At 43.5% G+C, this 21,045-nt stretch overlaps 1 long non-coding RNA gene across 2 annotated transcripts; it reads right to left on the reverse strand.

The window, feature by feature from the left end:
* Positions 1-854: 854 nt before the first annotated feature.
* Positions 855-18,647, reverse strand: LOC140722905 (uncharacterized). 2 transcript variants are annotated; one of them, XR_012097769.1, is made up of 3 exons: positions 18,461-18,647; positions 10,428-10,515; positions 855-969 (listed from the first exon to the last, which is right to left on the reverse strand). It is a non-coding gene; the product is annotated as an uncharacterized lncRNA (long non-coding RNA). The 2 variants fall into 2 exon arrangements; XR_012097768.1 differs by having other exon boundaries at positions 10,428-10,520.
* Between the last annotated feature and the right edge of the window lie 2,398 nt (positions 18,648-21,045).

The following is a 21,045-nucleotide window of genomic DNA, read 5'->3' on the forward strand; positions in this document are numbered from 1 at the left end:
ATGGAGTCTGGGGCGAGTCCAGCCTTGGCCAGACACATCCCCAAAAATACATCATCAATGGGGTATAGTTCAAGGTCTTGGGCTATGTGGTAAATGATATGAGCTGTATACACAGACATAAGTATCCCCCCTCCACCAGCGTATGGTGGGTACGAGTTGATGGTGGTGACTATTTCTGGCACATAATACTTGCTCGACTTCTGGCGAATGGGCCCAACCCCATAAATGAGATGGCCCACAAACAGGTGTTGGTGAACCTTCATGCCTAGCAAGTAATCAACCATGTTATCTGTGTTAGCAAAAACATCATCATCTCCATTGAAGATGAATTGTGGCACTGGGGCAAAATTCACTGACCCACTGCAGCAACTTGTATTGTTTGAGGGTGAGGTTGAAAAAGGTATCCAAGAAATCCCATTGTAGGACATCTCTGTGTTCTCGGTTTTCCATTGCTAACAGCTGATTCAATTTCCTCCTTCTTTTTGGTCAGGGAGAGACACCAGAGATAAAGACTCTCTTAATTAGGACCCCATTGAATTCGCGTTCTCTGCCCCAGGTCTTCCTTACATTTCCCGCCGATCCTGGTTGAAAGGGTCAGATTTGATCACCAGGAGCAGGAAGACATTCTGAGATCCTTCTCGACCACCACATTTGTCTGGGACATTTAGAATCATGTCAAATTCTCGACAGTGTTTATACATCAAGAAGTTTTTTATGTGCTCTTTCTCTTGATGAAATGAGGACAGGTGCAACAATGTCGTGTTCGCGTGGCACTTTGGGCTTGAGCACTGATTTAGTTGCATCAGCAGTAACAAACCTTGGGCAGGTCATTGCGATTGAACAGTTTCTGCAACATTATCAGTCTCTCGACATTTGTCATTATCCCGGAACATGAAGAATAATCCCAGAGTAATCAAAACAGTCAACACTACGTTCTCATAGAATCGCCGATATCTTCTCATCTTTCACCTGAAGTAGAGAAAAAGATATGGATTAATTCAAGAAAACTTTACATTTACATGATACCTTGAGAAGAATGGGAAGTTTCACACTGTAATGAGGTTTCACTAATGCTTTGTAATATTGACCTCAAACTGATGGTGAGGTAAGGAATAGGCAGGGCCCTACACACTGTTGAAAGTTTAATTGACCTGAAGCATTCCATTCCAGCAGAAAAACAAATCTACCTATGGGATACCATCTCTGTCATTAAACTGAAAATCGCATAGTTTATTTCTGGGCATTAAAGATATATGATTCCAACGGCTGTATTCCACCTCTCTTCACAGCTCTCATCACTCCTCTTGGGGCTTAAACTGAACTGAGACATAGAGCAATAGAGCACAATGCAGGCATTTTGGCCCATGATGTTGCACCAACCATTTAATCTGCTCCAAGATCAATTTATCCCTACTCTCTCAAATAGCTCTCCATTTTTCCTTCATCCATGTGTCTATCTAAAAGCCTTTAAATCTCACTGATGCATCTATCCTTATCACTACCCAGGCTGTGCATTCCATACACCCACCATTTTGTTTTTAAAAAAATACTACTTCTGACAATCCCCTAAACATTTCTCTAATCACCTTAACATTATGCCCTATCATATTAGCCCTTTCTGCCCTGGGAAAATGTTGTTGGCTCTCCATTCTGTCTGTGCATCTTATCAGCTTATACGCCTCTATCAATTCACTTGTCCTCCCCCTTTGCTCTAAAGAGGAAGGCCCCAGCTCGCTCAACATTCAGTTTGAGTTCACAGGTTATTGATACTATGGAAGATGATCTGTTATTGATCTGTTATATTAGTAACCGAATATATGGCAGTGCAGGGAAGGTAACGTGTTAGTACAGCTACTGAAAGCATCTGATTTCCAGGGCACTTCAACCTGGTCTATGTATGCCTACAATAGGAGAAACAAAGAGAAGTATACTCAAGGACCTTGGCTTCCTGCTTCTATTTTAACCAGAGAATTGTATACGAAGTTAAATTAGCAGTGGCCCACCCACGCTGCCATCCATTGGTCAAGCCACTTTATGGAAGGCTACAACTAAGGCATAACTAGTCCCAAAGGCAAGGCTACTTCCACCCAGACATTCAGTCGTTAGCAATTGTGACAAGACAGCGAAGCCATCGCAGGCCCATATCTATTGAAGGAAAACGGCACCAGCATCACCAATGGCAGGAATTTACGCTTCATGAAGAGCAGTGAACCTTGGACTCCAGGAGCCAAGAGAAAGCACAATTAACTGACAGCAGAACAGGGCAGATAGTTAGAATGATCCACAATGTGTATGAGTAAAACCTTGGATGCCATGAGCCCTGAAAAGACGCCAGTGACTGATAGCAGAACGATGTGTACAAGTAAAACTATTTGCACAGGGATGCAACTTGTGTCACTTTAGAATTATGGAATCCTAGAGTAATGCGATCTAAACAGGCCCTTCGGCTCAACTGGTCCATACCAACCACAGCATCCTCCCTGCTAGTCCCAGTTGTCTAGTTTGGCCCATAACTCTCCAAGCCTCTCCCTTCCATGTACCCGTCCAAATGCCTGTTAAATGTTGCAGTTGATCCCACTTCAACCACTTCCTTTAGTAGCTTCTTCCGAGTACTCACGGTCCTCCGTGTACAGAAGTTATCCCAAGGTCTCCTTTTCAATTTTTCCCCTCTTCTCTTGTATCTGTGGGCTCTCATGTTGTACTCTCCAACTCTCCAATAATGACAATCCACCTTACCAATACCCCTTATGATTTTAAACTTCTGAGGTCGCCTCTCATTCTCCAAGGAATAAAGGTCCAGCATGGCTAAACTCTGTGTAACCCAGGCTCTCGAGCCCAAAAAGCATCCTCGTAAATCTCTTCTGCACCCTCTACAACTTTGCAGCGTCTTTCCTATAACAGGGTAACCAAAATTGTACATAATATTCCAAAAGTGGTCTCAACAACAACTTATGTAACTGCAATTAAAGCCCCGCCCTTAAATTCTACACAATAACTGATGAAGGCTAGCATGCTAAACGCTTTTTTCACCATCTTGCTTTTCAGTGAACTGACTTGTCAGCGCCTTGCCTTTCATTGCACAAGTTCTACATCATTTGAATGTCCATCACCTCACATATAACCATATAACCAGATAACAATTATAGCACAGAAACAGGCCATCTCAGCCCTTCTAGTCCGTGTCGAATGCTTACTCTCAGCTCATCCCACCGACCTGCACTCAGCACATAACCCTCCATTCCTTTACTGCCCATATACCTATCCATTTTTTAAAAAATGACAATATCGAAACTGCCTCTACCACTTCTAGTGGAGCCTTATTCCACACAGCTACCACTCTCTGAGTAAAGAAGTTCCCCTTTGTGTTACCCCTAAACTTTTACCTCCTGACTCTCAACTCATGTCCTCTTGTTTAAATTTCCACTACTCTCAATGGAAAAAGCTTATCCAAGTCAACTCTATCTATACCCACTCATAGTTTTAAAAACCTCTATCAAGTCCCCCCTCAAACTTCTACGCTCCAAAGAATAAAGATCTAACTTATTCAACCTTTCTCTGTAACTTAGGTGCTGAAACCCAGGCAACATTCTAGTAAATCTTCTCTGTACTCTATTTTGTTGACATCCTTCCTATAATTCGGTGACCAGAACTGTACACAATACTCCAAATTTGGTCTCACCAATCCATTGTGCAATTTTAACATTACATCCCAACTCCTATACTCAATGCTTTTATTTATAAAGGGCACCATACCAAAAGCTTTCTTCACCACCCTATCCACGAGATTCCACCTTCAGGGAACTATGCACGATTATTCCTAGATCACCCTGTTCTACTGCATTCCTCAATACCCTACCATTTAACATGTATGCCCTATTTTGAATAGTCCTACAAAAATGTAGCACCTCACATTTATCAGCATTAAACTCCATCTGCCATCTTTCAACCCACTCTTCTAACTGGCCTAAATCTCTCTGTAAGCTTTGAAAACCTACTTCATTATCCACAACGTCACCTATCTTAGTATCATCTTCATACTTATCGATCCAATTTACCACCCCATCATCCAGATCATTAATTTATATAACAAACAACATTGGACCCAGTACTGATCCTTGAGGCCGACCACTAGTCACCGGTCTTCAACCTGACATACAGTTATCCACCACTACTCTTTGGCATCTCCCATCCAGGCACTGTTGAATCCATTTTACTACTTCAATATTAATACCTAACGATTGAAACTTCCAAACTAACCATCCGTGTGGATCCTTGTCAAAGGCCTTACTGAACTCCATATAGACAACATCCACTGCTTTACCCTCGTCAATTTTCCTGGTAACCTCTTCAAAAATTCAATAAGATCTGTCAAACATGATCTTCTTTGCACAAATCCATGTTGACTGCTCCTAATCAGACCCTGTCTATCCAGATAATTACATATACCATCTCTAAGAATACTTTCCATTAATTTGCCCACCACTGACTTCAAAATTACAGGCCTGTAATTGCTAGGTTTACTCATAGAACCCTTTTTAAACAATAGAACCACATGAGAAATACGCCAATCCTCCGGCACCACCACCTATTCCAGTGAAATTTGAAATATTTCTTTCAGAGCCCCAGCTATTTCTACACAAACTTCCCTTAAGATCCTAACGAATATCCTGTCAGGTCCGGAGAGTTATCCACGTTTATATTCCTTAACAGCGCCAGTACTTCCTCTTCTTTAAACAGCTCAGGTATTTGTAAAGTAACGGTGATAGCGGGGTAATACACCGACGGGAGTAACGTAAATAGACCCATTAGTCATGAAAGTCATCTGATTGATAAGGTTATTTTTTTCCCAGTAAGTGAACACTAATCTGCTTGTGAAATAGGTTGCATTCGTTTGGACGTGGTTATCTATAGTTTGCAATCACCACATAGCTGCTGCCTTGCTCATCATTTGTAATGGCCCCATTGTGGACAAATATTTAAGATTGCTTTATAAAGTTGTTGACTCTGAGATCGGTGCTGCTCCAGGTTGCCGAGGCACAGTTAGATATGGCGAAAAGGAATGTCCAGTGTTCAAAAGATTATTCGAAAATTGTAACTTTTTACCAGAGTTCACATGGCCCATCCTGCTGCTGTGTCTTTTCTATAAGCCCACAGCGATTTCTGCCCTCAGCTGTCACTGAAGTTTACAGTCTGACAGTCAATTGGTCCCAAAGTAAACAATACATTAATGCGATGACACCACCCGATCTGAACCAGGATGCGGGTCGCGGTTTCTCCCTGGAGCTGATCGATTTGTCGTAAGATACTGTATGTAATCTTTGTCGCCGTGTACAGAGGTTCGAAATTAAGCCTGGATCGAACAGCATATCGGAACAATTGGCTCGAATGAGTTTTTGTGTCGTTTAGTTCTGGCGCTGTGGAGCAGGGTCTGGAGTACGTGCTGGTGAGTGTGACGTCCAGGTTTATGTGTGTGTTGTCAACTAAATATTGTCCAGAGTGTGTTCACTTACTGTTTGGTCCCACAGAATTCCGGTGCTCGGATGCGCTGGAACCAGAATCAGGAGCTCAGCATAGAGTAAACACAGAGACTGTACTGGGTGGGCAACGTTACGATGTATTAATACGCCCCCTTGTGACGGCAGGAATTCTAGTTTTTCTACCATTTAATCACTGTCTTTAAAATTGTGTGGCTTTGCGGATCCGCCTGATTTTTCTGCAGGAGTGAGTGTGCTATTCCAGCAAAGACAACAAGTATCTGTCAGTGATATTTAAAATAAAACTTTATGAGTTAAATCTCATTGGCTGTTGATAACAAATGGCTATGTGCACTGTATTGTGCTCCTCCGGTACCTAATAATACGGCCACTGATTGTATGTCCGTTGTTTTCTACTGCCGTAGCCCGTCCAGTTCAATGTTCGACACGTTACGCGTCCAGTGATGCCTCTCTGCACAGTGCAGCAGTTCGTGATTATTTGAGTTACTGTCGTCATCCTGGCAGATTAAATCAGACCCGCCTTTCTCCACTAATCTCTCATTAACAAAACGTTTTTGCTCTCAGAATTACCGTTACTTGATTTCTTTTTCCCAGCACCATTCTCCGCAAACTGAGACTGTTGAACTTGGCAAACCCAGGAGTTATTATTCTTTTTTTTTCTCACGTTCACAAAAAATATTCGGAAATCGATTACTTCATAGTTGATCCCCGATTTTAGTCCAAAGTCCAGAAATGTGAATATGATGCTATAGTTCTTTCGGATCATGCGCCTTTAATTTAGCTTTTGAATTGAATGATGCCGTTATTGCAAATTTGCCTTGGTGTTTTCCTGAAAATTTATTACGAAGTCTGGATTTTGTCAAATTTGTTGAGACTCAGATAAAAGATTTTTTTTTTCTTTTTAGTGTTACGTATCCCATAACTGGATCACTTACCAGCAAAGATAGAGAGATCCGTTGAAGTCTGATTGCACTATCTTTTAGAAGTTTTTATTTATAAAGGGGCACAGAAGTAAGGTTAATACAAATATTCAGATAACATACGTCGTCAATACTCAATCTAAAGCGCAGGAATAGTAATAATCAATAAGAAATAAGCTCGATCGTTGTCTAGGGGTAATATTTTGTCCAATGAAAATATAAAAAGTCTCTCGAGGTCACTGCAGTTCCACCAGCTGCAGTCTTTTGGGTGTCGCGGTGGTGCACTTTGTTGGAGAGAGAGAGAGATAGGTATAGAATGGAACAGTTACCCGGCGGGTTTTTCCAACCTTTATGAGTTCGATCCGTCGGAGTCTCGTTGGGGGGTGGCCGTTCAATTATGGCCTCTCCCGTAGCTAAAGCCATTCTTCCGATGTGAGGTCGCCAATCCCAGGCAAGGAAAAGACGCACACGAGCCCCCCACCGGCTGTCGCTATTAAACGCTGTCACAGGATTTCTAGCGTGTTTTCTGGTGCGTCTCTGGGGGGGGGGGGCGTCTTTACAACCCCTCTTTTATCTGAACTCACGGGGTCTCAGATGTCAATCAGGTTTGGATGATGCAATCTCTCTCCGTCTCTCCACCCATGTTGCCCTGAGGGTATACACGTAGTACAGTTCCCAGTTCACAAAGGTGTCTCCACGAGACAATGACCACAGTCGCCAGCTTTTGCCTCGCCGTGAAACGAGGGACACCGCACGTATCTTTCTCTTCTCTTAGGTCATTGAACCCCCTTCACTAGGGCTCTTGCGATTCTCACAAAGGAGGGGGCTGGGATCATAACATTAGCAATACGTGAGATGTTTCAAAATTGCTTATATGGGATACATTGAAAGCATATCTGCGCTGTCAGATAATTTCCTATTCAGCTAAGCTTACGAAACAGACAAAAACATAGTTAGAGAAGATTTCCAAACAAATAAAAGACTTGGATAATATTTATGCAGTCTCTCCTAACATTGATTTATTTAAACAAAGAGTTGAACTCCAATTGCAATATAATTTATTATTAACTTATCCTATTAAAAGAAATTTACTAAAATTGAAATGTCAATTTTATGTGTTTTGAGATAAAAGTAACAATCTATTAGCATCTCAATTAAAAGCAGCTGGAGCTAAAAGAGAAATTTTTAAAATTCGTATGGGAGATGTTATTTAGTATGCAATTATGAAAATATTAATAAAAATTTTCAAGACTTTTATATTGAACTTCAGAAATCTCAGTTTCCAGTTGATTCTTCTAAAATGAATGCCGTTTTACAAAAGACTGATTTTCCTCAAATTTCTGCTGCGGATCAACAAACTCTTGATGCTCCTATTACTGAAAGGGAAATTTAGAAAGCTAATTTTTCATTGCAATCTCGTTAAGCTCCTGGACTGGATGGGTATTCTGTAGGATTTTATAAAAATTTGAAAAATTGCTCTCTTCATATATGTTGGAAACATTTAAAAATTCTTTTTTGACAGGAGATTTAACTCCCACATTTGATGAAGCTTCTATTTCTTTAATTCTTAAGAAAGATAAAGATTATACTGACTGTGCTTCATATAGACCAAGTCTATTATTAAATATGGATGCTAAAATTCTCTCAAAAATAATGGCTAATCGGTTGGAACATATTTTAGCTAAAATTATTTCTCAAGATCAAACAGGTTTTATAAGGCTTAAATTTCCAGCATCCGCAGATATTCCTCGTGTTTAGGTTTAATAAAGGGCCGTTATTCCTTTTCTAATGACCGAAGATTGTTAAATGTTATAGATTCATCCTTCTTTAAGGTTTCCCAATGTGTCGTGTCTCTTGATGCTGAAAGGCATTTGATAGAGTTGAATGGAGATACTTATTTAATGTTTTAGAGAAATTCGGCTTTGGTATTAATTTTAATGTGGATTAGAATGATATATAAAAGCCCTATTGCTACTGTTATTACTAACATTTGCAGATCTTTTTTCGGCTTTCATTGGGTATGAGACAAGGATGTCTGTTAAATCCTTTGTTATCTAATTTGGTGCTGGAACCCTTGGCTATTGCACTTTGTAAAGCTAAAGATATTCATTGAATTTTTATAACTGGGATTGTTCATAAGATCTCTCTTTATGCTGACGATCTTTTAGTTTTATTTCGAATCCTGAAGAATCTATTCCTGGCTTATTGAAACTATTAAATGATTCTGGAAAGTTTTCAGGATTTAAACTAAACCTTCATAAAAGTGAATTATTTCCTCTGAATGATTCTGCTTCTATATATGATGACATTCCTTTTAGACTTACGGACTCATTTCAATATTTAGGTATTATTATCACTAAAATTATAATTATCTTTATAAAGCTAATTTGGTTCCTTTAGTGGTTTTTAAGAAGCAATTATTTTGTAGATGGAATCCACTTACACTTTCGTTAGTCGGTCGAACTTATGCAGTTAAAATGATAATTTTACCAAAATTTTTATATGTATTTCAAAATATCCCTTTTTTAACTCAGAATTTTACGATCAAGTTGATTCCATTATTTCAATATTTTGGTTTCCGATGTAACCAAGAAATTGGTACTTTTTTACATTCTACTTGGTCTTGTTCTAAAATTCAACCTTTCTGAACAAATTTAAGAGTTTTACTGGAACAAATTATTGGAACACAACTTCCACATAACCCAATATTATTTTTATTCGGCGATATTGAAGGGATAAAACTGAAACCCTAATTGATAAATATCAGAAAGAATTCATAAAAATTGCACTGGCAGTAGCCAAAAAGGCTATTGCAGTTACTTGGAAATCGGATTCATACTTAAGTATAGATCGTTGGAAGAATGAAATTTCCAGCTGTGTTCCACTTGAAAAAATTACTTATAATTTAAGAGATAAATATGAAACATTTTTGAAAATTTGGCGCCCTTATTTACAAAAGACAGGATTAAATATATAGGTGCTCGGAAGATAAAATAATTGGTTATTTGGGGAAATAAATAAATATATATATATACTAAAGTTATTATGAACTCCGTGGAGCATGTGGGGATCTTCCAATATCCAGGCATTCTTTCTTTCTTTCTTTTTTCTTCTTTTTCTTTTTCTTTTCTTCTATAGGGATGTTAGGGGGAGGGGTTAAGGGGAGGGGGAAGGGTAGATTTATTTTCTTTCTGTAATCATTTGAAAACTCAATAAAAAAAATTAAAAACAAAATACAGTCCGAAATATATATGTGGGAAAAAGGGTTTGAGCCGGAGGGTAGGGGTCGCCGGGGGTGTAGGAGGTGGCATAGTTCCATCTGTTGAAGTCTGCTCTTTCGTGTCCCCAGGAAAATACCTCCCTGTTTTGAAAGGACTCTGCTTGTTGCTGAGAATATAGTAAACCATCACTATCACTCTCCTGGTACTGCCCATCAACACCGCTTTGCTCTGGGTTACTGTCTGCCTACCTGGTCAACCCCTTCCTCAGCAAATCTCTGGCACATCTCACAAAATGCTGCAGGTACTCAGCAGGTCAGGCAACATCTATGGAGGAGAATAAACAATCAACGTTTCAGGCCAAGGCCCTTCATCAGACTGGAAATGAGGGGACAGAAATTCTAGATATTGTCACATTACTTTCTATTCCTTGTGGTCCTGATCTGAAATGTTGACTGTTTATTCCTGTCCATGGATGCTGCCTGACCTGCTGAATTCTGCGAATATTTTGTGTGTCTTTTTGTTGCCAGAAACTTTCAGCATCTGCAGAATGTCTTGTCTTCTGGAGTAACTCGCTATTTTAATGTGCATCGCAATCTGTTAGAGGAGCAGGAGCAGATGATAAATGTACTCCTTCCACGTGTGACTGTATTTCCCCAGAGATGTCAACTCTCTCTCTCTCTCTCATCTCCCTGCTCAGTTTTCACAAATATTTTGTGAATTGCCTATATTGCATTAAATCCAGACGCAGAATCCGCAGAGTATTTATAAATTTAAATAATTCGCCAACATACCCGTGTCCTTTCCTGATGTTGACGTCACTGGAACTCCTCCACTGCTCGAACCTTGACGCATTTTGGGGACAGGCGTGATCAGTTTTTACTGTTCTGTAACAAAACAAAACAATAACAGGAGGGTCAGCCATTAATTAAAGGAGAATACTGTTTTGTTTTTAAACGGAGGCAAACTCTTCCAAAAATCTTGGGCCGATCCACTGAACACTTGAGGGTAGGGTCCACCTGATCCACCTGCGCCCATCCACCCACAGTCACACAATGTCCATTTTCGATCTCTCCATGGATTGTACACTCGACCAGGATTCTCCAGGGTATCTACTCTCTGTATTGCAGGCAATTCCCTTTTTGGAACCAATCTTTTGTCCTAGACCAGGAGTGTTGCGTCTACGGAATGGCAAGGCAGTTGAGCAGACAGCGCCCACTGCTTTGGTCCTCCTACCACTGGTGGCGCTGTGGTGAGTAATGGACAAGTGTTTCAGCAGTGTGGGCTGAAACATTTCTGCTGACGATGAGACGATGCTGACGATTCCTCTCGTCACTGCATTATACAGATTTCTCAGCCACACCTGATTCTCACCGTCTCCTTTCAGTTTAACATCGCCTGGCATTGACACCTACGGCAATATAGGATTTGAGTCTATAGAGAGACACTCTGACATCCTGAACAATGCAATATCACCTATAACATCCTGACATCTTGTCCTGAACCACTATAGTTTTTTTTTCCAGCAGGACTTTAAGACCATTATCAGCACCAAAATTTGGTTAAGATTTCTTTGAGCCTATCACCTGGCTATTATCAGATAGTTAGTTATATGACACCTTGTTAAACACAATGTCAACATGCCATACATCCAAAACAACAAGTTGGGAAAAATCATTAACATAAATAAGATGCTGGAATTATTCAACAAGACAGAGAAAATGTTAATATTTCAGGTGGCAGACCCTGTATCAGAGCTGAGTCTGTGTGTAGGAGCCGTGTATCGGTTCTCTATCAGCATTGCATCCTGCGTTGTGTATTTATGATGTTTTTTTATGGTAACTAGTTGCATCAGTGGGGGTGTGGTACACGCAAAGGGAGTCAGTTATATATTTGTGCTTTGTTCCATGCAGTACACAGTAAACATCAAGATGGCGGCGCGACGACGCAGGGCGCAGCGGCCACTCCAGTAAGGAATATCCGTTATCTGTAAGTAGGGGCCGTGCACAATCCTGATTTGATTGAGACGGATGTGTGAAGCACGGAGGAACATCTGGCGAAACTTCTGACATGCCTGTGCTGCTGACGCTGCTACTGAGCGATCGGAGAGATCTCCAGAGAGGGAGGCCCCGAATCCTCGGCTTTGCCTGTTACTTGGTGGCCGGAGCCGGGGTTGAAGCACTCGGCAGAGATGGTGCTCGGTGCTCGGTGTCGGAGGGCTGGTCGGAGACACGAAGTTGTCGGAAGTTTTCGGACGGACTCACAGTTGGCTGTGCTCGGGTGCTTCCAGAGGCTGCATCGGGAAGTTTTGCCACGTTGGAGGTTTCTTCCTTCTGCCATCTGCGTGAGATGATGGGCTATCTGGGACTTTGAGACTTTTTTTTACCGTGCCCATGGTCTGCTCTTATCAAATTATGGTATTGCTTTGCACTGTTGTAACTGTATGTTATAATTATGTGGTTTTTTTGGTCAGTTAGTCTTGGTCTGTCTTGTGTTTATGTGATATCATACTGGAGGAACATTGAATTTCCCCTTGGGGATGAATAAAGTATCTATCTATCTAATGCCCTTCCTTCAGACAACATTGGTGGCGTAAGAAAGATCTTCCATAAGAAAAAAAACCTTGCCCAGGCTTGCGCCCTGGAAAATTTCCAAGGTGCAAATCCATGTCTATCGAGACTAACGGAGGCCTACTACATTACCCAGCTGGGGACTGACGGATGTCATATATTTTGTTATTATCCACTCAGATACGCTGAACTTAAACTTGGGTACAGATCAGTTTCATCGCTTCAAGATTGTATGTTTACTGATTGCTAATAAAGGATCGAATACTTATCACTGACATTTGTAACAATCATTATTGGATTTGAGGGCACATCATGTAAGTAGAACAAACCTGTGGGGGGGTCGCCAGCAATGGCAATTAGCTTGGTTACATTTCACCGCTACATTCTCAACAGATATTTCTCAACCTGCCGATCATTTGAATATTCTGAGATACTGAGTATTTTGCTTCCGTTTTCACCAGTGAAAAGGACCTTGGCAATTGTGGGGATGACTTACCGCAGACTGAAACACATGAGTGTATGGACTTTAAGAAAGAGCATGCGCTGGATCTTTTGAGTGCTTTTAAGTTAGATAAGTCGCCGGGACTGAACGAGATATACCCCATGCTACTATATGAATCGAGGGAGGAGATTGCTAATCCCCTGACGATGATCTTCACATCATCAATGAGGTGGGGAGATGTACCAGAGAATTGGAAGTTTGCAAATGTTGTTCCCTTGTTTAAGAAAGAGAGTAGATAACTGAGGAAATTATAGACCAGTAAGCATTTGGAGAGACATAATCTGATTAGGGATAGTTAGCATGAACCTGATTGAATTGATTCTTTGAGGATGTAACAAAACACATTGATGAAGGTAGAGCAGTGGAAGTACTGTATATGGATTTCAGTAAGAGGTTAGCTACGGTTCCCCATGGAAAGCTCATTCAGAAAATAATGAGGGATGGGATACAAGGAGACCTTGCTTTGTGGATCCAGAATTGGCAAGCCGACAGAAGGCAAAGGGCGGTTGTCGATATTTTGTATTCTGCATGGATGATGATGACCGATAGTGTTCCATTGGGTCTGTTCTGGGAACCCTTCTCTTTGTGATTTTTACAACTGACCCGGATGAGGAAGTTGAAGGATGGGTTAGTAGGTTTGCTGACGACACAAAAGTTGGGAGTGTTGTGGATCGTCAGCAGGGTTGGCACATGTTACAGTGCAACATCGATAGGATGCAGAACTGGGCAGAGAAGTGGCAGATGGAGTTCAATACTGATAAGCGTGAAGCGGTTCATTTCGGTCAAATTTCAAGATAATATAATATTAATGGTAATACTCTTGTCAATCTGGAGGATCAGTGAGATCTTGGGGTTAGTATCGATAGAACACTCAAAGCTGCTGCCCACGTTGACAGTGTTGATAAGAAAGCATATCAGTTGACATTTATCAGCCATGGAATTGAGTTCAAGAGCATGAGGTAATGTTACAGATATATAAGACCTTGATTAGACCCCGTTTGGGAGTACAGTTTTCAGTTCTGGTCACCTCACTACAGGAAACGATATGGCTGCTATAGAGGGAGCACAGAGGAGATTTACAAGGACTTGCTTTGGATTCAGAATAACAATTATTTTGTTCTCCTTCACACTTGTAAACAATCTTGAATCTTGAACCCTGGGGATAATACCACGGTCCACCACATTATCTATGCCACTTGATTTCATAAACTGCTACAATGTCACCCTCATTCTCCTCTCGAATAAAGATCCAACTCGGCCAACCTCTTCCAATGACTCGGCCCTCTAGTCCAGGCAACATCTTCAGCAATCTCGCCTGCTCCCGATCCAACTTGATAGTATATTTCCTACAGCAGGGTCAACACAACTGTACAGAATACTCTGTGTAGCCACACCAACAATATAATGCCCATCATCCAGAACTCAATGCCCTAACTGATGAAGGCCAGCATGATTAAATCCTTCTTTTCCACCCTCTATACTTGCACGTACACTTTCAGTTACTGTACTCTTGTACTCCCAGGTCGCTCTATTCCACAACTCTTGGTGCCCTCCCATTCACTATACCAGCCCCGCTTAGTTTGACTGTCCAAGATGCACCATCGCTCACTTGTCCAAGTTGAAAACCATTTGGCATTACTCAGCCCATCTCCGTAACTGACCAAGATGTCTTTGAAATTCAGTGTCACCTGTTGCCTTATAAGCCAGTCTCCCGAATTTAGTCTCCCTGTATGCACATGACTGTGTCGCCACCCACAGCTCTAATCTGCTAATTAAGTTTGTCGACGACACCACATAGATTGGCCTCCTCTCAAGCAATAAGGAGGTGGCCTACAGGGAAGAGGTCATCTCTCTGACACAGTGGCGGCAAAGTAACAACCTTCCTCTCAATGTCGCAAAAACAAAGGAGCTGGCTGTGGACGACAGGAGGAAAGGAGACGGGCTAACCCCTATTGACATCAATCGATCTGGGGGTTGAGGGGGTGAACAGCTTTAAGTTCCTCGGCATCCACATCACCGAGGATCTCACCTGGTCTGTTCACACCAGCTGTGCGGTGACAAAGGCACAAAAGCACGTCTTTCACTTCAGACGGTTGAGGAAGTTCGGTATCGGCCCCCAAATCCTAAGAACTTTCTACAGGGACACAACTGAGAGCATCCTGACTGACTGCATCTCTATCTGGTATGGGAACTTTACTTCCTTCAATTGCAGGACTCTGCAGAGAGTGGTGCGGACAGCCCAGCGTATCTGTAGTTGTGAGCTTCCCACTATTCAGGACATTTACAAGGACAGGTGTGTAAAAAGGGCCCGAAGGATCATTGGGGACTAGAGTCATCCCAACCACAATCTATTCCAGCTGTTACCATCCGAGAAATGGTACAGCAGCATAAAAGCCAGGACCAACAGGCTCCGGAACAGCTTCTTCCACCAGGCCATCAGACTAGTTAACTCACGCTCAATTGAGTGTACACTATAGTATATGGACTGTTCAATATATTATAAGTTATTATACATTACTTTCATTGCACATTTTGACCGAGACGTAACGTAAAAAAATTTATTCCACATGTATGTGAAGGATTTAAGAAATCAATTCAATTCAATTTAATTCAAACTTGCTCACCGTGCCATGTACATTCATATACAAATCAATGGCATGAACAGTGAATTACAGAGGTCTCGATACTGACACACACATCCCACTCATCACAGGGCTCAATTCGCTAAAATCATCTTTAATCATCTCCCTCTGTTTCTTGTTCTCGAGCCCTGTGTGATTCCACCTCGCCAGGTCCCCGTGAAACCCACGTGACCGAACCTTCCCGATCAGCTGCCATGCGGGATCTTGTTACAGACTTTACCAAAGTTCAGATGAACAACATCACTGCAAACCAACAACAACCCAACTCCCCAGTTAACTCTTAAATAATCTCCAAAATACTTGACAGATATGATGTCCTATTAGGCAGTGTAGATGGTGATTATCCGATAACCAATGTCCAACATCCCGAGACTTCAGCTTCACTGCGGACTGAGAAAATTCCGATCCCAGCTGCAGAATTACCAACCTGGACTGAAGCCCGTAAACTGCCAGTTCCATATCCTCAGAATCACCAGCCCAATATTATGACCCATACAAAGACGATTTGATGCCGGCGATTTTCCGTGGTGTTCCTGCGATTTCCGATTCACAGACTAAGGTGGAATTGGAGCCAAATGACCCCCTGCCGGAGCCGGTGCTCAGGGTGGTTCCACGGTCTGTATAGAGGATACGGATACACTTCAGCCTGATCCCAGCAGCTAAACCGAGCACATTTGATCACAATCTTCCTGCTGTGTGGGATCTTGCCCAGCACAGCTGGCTGCCATGTTTCCTGCAGTGTAGCAGGAACAAAATATAAAATTATAAAGTAGAAAATGCTGGGAACTCAGTACATCAGACTACATCTCTGAATGAACAAATGGTGGAAGGCCCAGTTCCGTAACTGAGACTGTCCAAGATGCTGCCGATCTGCTGAGCGTTTCCATTATTTTCTGCTCTTCACTTTAAATTTCCTGCAACTGTAGTATTTTCTCCCTCTTCATTTTAATGCACAGATAGTAAACTGATTGCCACCCTGAACTGTAAATGCCACCCCACCCCAACCACTCTGTTAGATCTGAGTTCATTCTGACCCTGGTGTAATACATCCCACACAGTCAATGCTCACAGCATCCTTTCCTCCCACTATCACTCTGTTACATTTGCTCCCGAGGCCACTGTCTCTACGCTGAGAGGCGGTGACCACAGAGCGATACAAACTGCAACACTTGCTGCAGCTCTGAGGGGCCGTTACCCTGGAAACAGAGGAAATGTCTCACCGAAAATAAACAAAAAATGAAATAACAAACTCAACTTCAGATGCTATGGGTTACATTATGGCAAAGGTTAACACTGTAGCCATTTTGTAACGGTGAAACTAAAATTGAAATGGCTGCTTTTACCCTGCCACGTGCTGTGTTCAATTAAACCTCTGGTAGTCCTAACTGTCAAAAGAACAATTCTGGAAAAGATGCAAAGCAAAACTTCACATGAAGACAAAGTTTGAAGGAGAGATTGCTGAAATATATCATTGCAGCAATGGGAGCAGTCTGGGCAGAGGTTGAACAAGATGGTTGATATATATCATTGAGGTGGTGGGATACAGACTGGATCGAGGATTAACAAGATGGTTGATATATACTGATGGGATACAGGTTGGACAGGGTTTGAACAATATGGTTGATATATATCACTGAGTTGGTGGGATACAGATTGGACAAAGATTGGATAAGATGGTTGATATATATCACTGAGTTGGTGGGACAGAGGCTGGACAGAGGTTGAACCAGATCGGCAGGGAATGAGCAGATGGAGCCTGAAGGGGGAAGGGGATGAAGGGCGATCTCTGATGTTCCTCCCGCAATACACAGACCCTGAAATAATAGTACGCACGAGTAGATGACAGATTCCAATTCTACAAAACCAGAACAAACAATAAGAATTTTGGTATATGCCATTTTCTACTCGATACACTTTATCAATTCACCGCAGTAAGTATCACATCCGAAACTTCACATCTTCATATAGCTACTGCTCTTCCTTTAATTGAATGAAATAGTGGAGTACAGAGATAGAGCTGAGTACGTAATAGAAACCAACCTCCCCCCCATGGACTCTGTCTATTCTTCCCACTGCCTCAGTAAAGCAGCCAACATAATGAAAGATCCCCACAACCCTGAACATTCTCACTTCTAATGCTCCATAGGGGCGAAGTTAAAATAGAACAGAAACATGCCACCGGACACAAGGACGGTGTCCATTCTGCTGTTAGAAGCGAACAGCGGGATGAGTGGACTCCTGACCTCACAGTCTAAATCGATGTGACCTTGCACCACATATCTACCTGCACTGCACTTTCTCTGTAACCAGAATGATTTGTTTTACCTCAATGCACTGCTGCAATGTATTGATCTGTGTGGAGAATACCGGAGACACGATTTTCACTCTACCTCTGTACATGGAAAACAAAATAAAGATTCCCCGTTCCAATCGTGTGGGAATATCAGACAGCCTGGGTTGCTCCTTTGGAAATTCCGGAGAGAGTGTACACATTTCCGAGAAACCCAGATAAATGAAGAAGACTTAATTCTCGCATTAATAGGGCCAGATATCGGGAAACCCTGTCAGCATTTCGGCAAGTCGTAGCAATGGAAAGAAGATGGAAATAAGCTTCCCAGTCCCCTGAGAGGACGTGAGAGATCTGGATCTCACTGTCCTGTCTGAACTGGGAAAGATGGAACTTCTCATACACGTGGAGGAGTCTCCCGAGGGTGCGATTACTCTGTTTAACCCTTTGTCTGCAAGAACACAACAGGCCGAACAGCTGCTTCCAATGTGCTGGAAATATTTAAAATATTACCGACGCCAGGCGTCGATCCAGGTGAAGTTTGTATCCGATACCGGGCCGGGTGATGGAGGTAAAGTTCACCGGGTACATCTTAATGGATGGGTTCAGTCTCCGCATCACCACCTCATCCCACTCCTGGGACCAGAACACCAGGGGTTGAGCGGCAGCACATCTCAGGCGGTTCGGTGTGAAGGCCCCATAACCCGGACCGACCACGACAGGTTGTGGTCAAGGAAGCCGGACGAGGCCGCCAGTTCAGGGAAGTTAACGGGACTCTCTGCCCAACATCAGGTTTCCCTCCCCCGGGATCGGCTTCAGTACTCACCGTTGGGAAATTGTCGGTCGCGTTCAACCCTAGTAACCGGCCTCAATACTGACCGATGAGAACTTGATCAATTTGTCCCGGATAAAAATCGGTCCACCCGCTCCCAGCAGACGATCCGCTTCAACAGAGAACGGAAAGAAAACCCCGCCCATCCGGAGACTGCGAGAGCGGGGGCGGGGCCTCGGAAGCGAAAACCTGAGATTCTGCAGATCTGCGTTTGAAATGGGAGCGAGAACCTGGGTCACGTGACGGGTTGAGGGTCTCCCGTCTGAACCGGTGACTCTGCTCCTCGCCCCTCACACGCTGCCCGACCCATCCGCCACATTTTACACCAGCTACATTTTTGATTTTTCCTGCTGTACCTTCCCATCCCCATCTCTCCAACTCCCGGTTCTCAGAGTTACGAGTTCGATTCATATCCCTGTCCGTTCCACAATTCCCTGCCGATTTGTGCAGGTTTCATTGAAGTCGCTTCTATATTTATAAACACTAATTTCTACTCACATTCCTTCGGAGCCTCACTGGACAGGAACACTGAAACACCAAGTGAGCAACAGCAGCACCAACACCGTCAGCAAGATGGCGGCTGCTATCCCATCCCAGCCACGTATTTCTATCCAATCCTCGATCCCGTTCCGTCTCCACGCATCTGCTGTCCTCTGTCACTATTTCCACCTTCCCACCTCCCCCTCACCTGGATACACCTCTCACGCCCCAGCTCTTGCCCCATCCCCACCACTCACCTCTTTTCTCTGACTATTTCCCGTCCACTCTCAGTCCAGAGGGAGGGTCTCGGCCCGACATGTTGACGGTCCATTTCCTTCCACAGATGCCGCCCGACCCACTTAGTTCCTCTGGCGGTTTGTTCTTTGGTCTATATAATCCGTGTTAGTATGGGGAGCGGGATTTTACACCAAATACTCTGCAGATGCTGGGGTCAAAGAAACACGCACAACACGCTGGAGGAACTCGGCAGGTCGGGCAGCAGCCGTGGAACCGAGCAGTCAACGTTTCGGGCCGAGACCCTTCGGCAGGACTGAGAGGGAGGGTGCCGGGGCCCTATAAAGAAGGTAGGGTAGGTTGGGAAGGAGATGGCTGGTAGGTGCCAGGTGAAAAATTAGTAAAGGGAAAGATTGAGGGGCGGGGATGGGGAAGCAGAGAGGTGATAGGGAGGAAAGGTAAAGAAGGTAAAGCACTATGCGTAGTAGAAGAAGGCAGAACAATGAGAGAGGTGATAGGCAGCTAGGGGAGGAGGCAGAGTGAAACTGGGATGGAGCCACATGCAAAAATGTTATTCCCTATTCCCAGTTCCTCGGTCTCCGCTGCATCTGCTTCCAGGATGAGGCTTTCCGTTCCAGGACATCTCTAATTTCCTCTTTATTTAAGAATCGTGGTTTCCCTTCTGCCGTCATCAATGATGCTCTCACTCGCACCTCCTCCATTTCCGGCACTTCGGCCCTCACCCCATCCTCCCTTCACCGGAACAGGGACTGAGTTCCCCTTGTCCTGACATACCACCCCACCAACCTCCGGATCCAGCATATTATACTCCGCAACTTCCACCACTTTCAACAGGACCCCACAACTAAGCACATCTTTCCCTCTCTACCCCTCTCTACTTTTCGCAGGGATCGTTCCCTCCGCGACTGCCTGGTCCCCACGTCCCTCCCCACAGATCTCCCACCTGGTACTTATCCTTGCAAGCGTAAGTGCTACACCTATCCCTACACCTCCTCTCTTACCACCATTCAGGGCCCCAAACAGTCCTTCCAGTTGAGACAACACTTCACTGGTGAGTCAGTTGGGGTCATCTATTGCACCCGGTGCTCCCGGTGCGGCTCCTCCACATCGGCGAGACCCGACGCAGATTGGGGGACCGCTTCTTCGAGACAGGATCTGCCGGTTCCCACTCACTTCAACTCTGCTTCACATTCCCATTCGGACACGCTCATGCATAGCTTCCTCTACCGCCACGATGAGGCCAAACTCAGGCTGGAGGAGCAACACCTCATACACCGACTGGGTAGTCTCCAGCCCCTTGGCATGAACGTTCAATCCAAAGCAACACGCACAAAATGCTGCAGGATCTCAGCACAACAGGCAGTGTGTATGGAAAAGAGTAAACAGTCGACATTTTGGAACACCAGCCTTTTTCATTCCTGAGGAGGAGGGGATGTGATCTGAATGAAAAGGTCGGGATGGAGAAAGAGGGGAGGTGGAAGGTGATTGGTGAAGTCGTTATGGCCAGGTTAAGGGCTGGAGAATAAAGAATCGGAGAATTGTCAATAGGAGAAAGGGAGGAGGGGACCCGGTGGGAATTAATAGGGTGGTCAGCAGAAATGAAAGTTCAGAGTGGGGAATAGAGAAGTGGGTGCACTGATCTGTTTACTGGAAGGAGAATTCAGTATTCATACAAACAGGTTGGAGGGTACCCAGATGGAATATAAAGTGTTGTTCCTCCACCCTGAGGCCGGTCTCATCTTGGTACAAGAGGAGGCCATAGATCAAGCGTCGGAATGGGAATCAGAAATAATCAGTGTTTGGCCACTGCAAAGTCTCCCTTGTGGCAGATGATACAGAGATGC

This window comes from Hemitrygon akajei, unplaced genomic scaffold (genome assembly GCF_048418815.1).
Source record: "Hemitrygon akajei unplaced genomic scaffold, sHemAka1.3 Scf000092, whole genome shotgun sequence".
Taxonomy (NCBI): Eukaryota; Metazoa; Chordata; class Chondrichthyes; order Myliobatiformes; family Dasyatidae; genus Hemitrygon; species Hemitrygon akajei.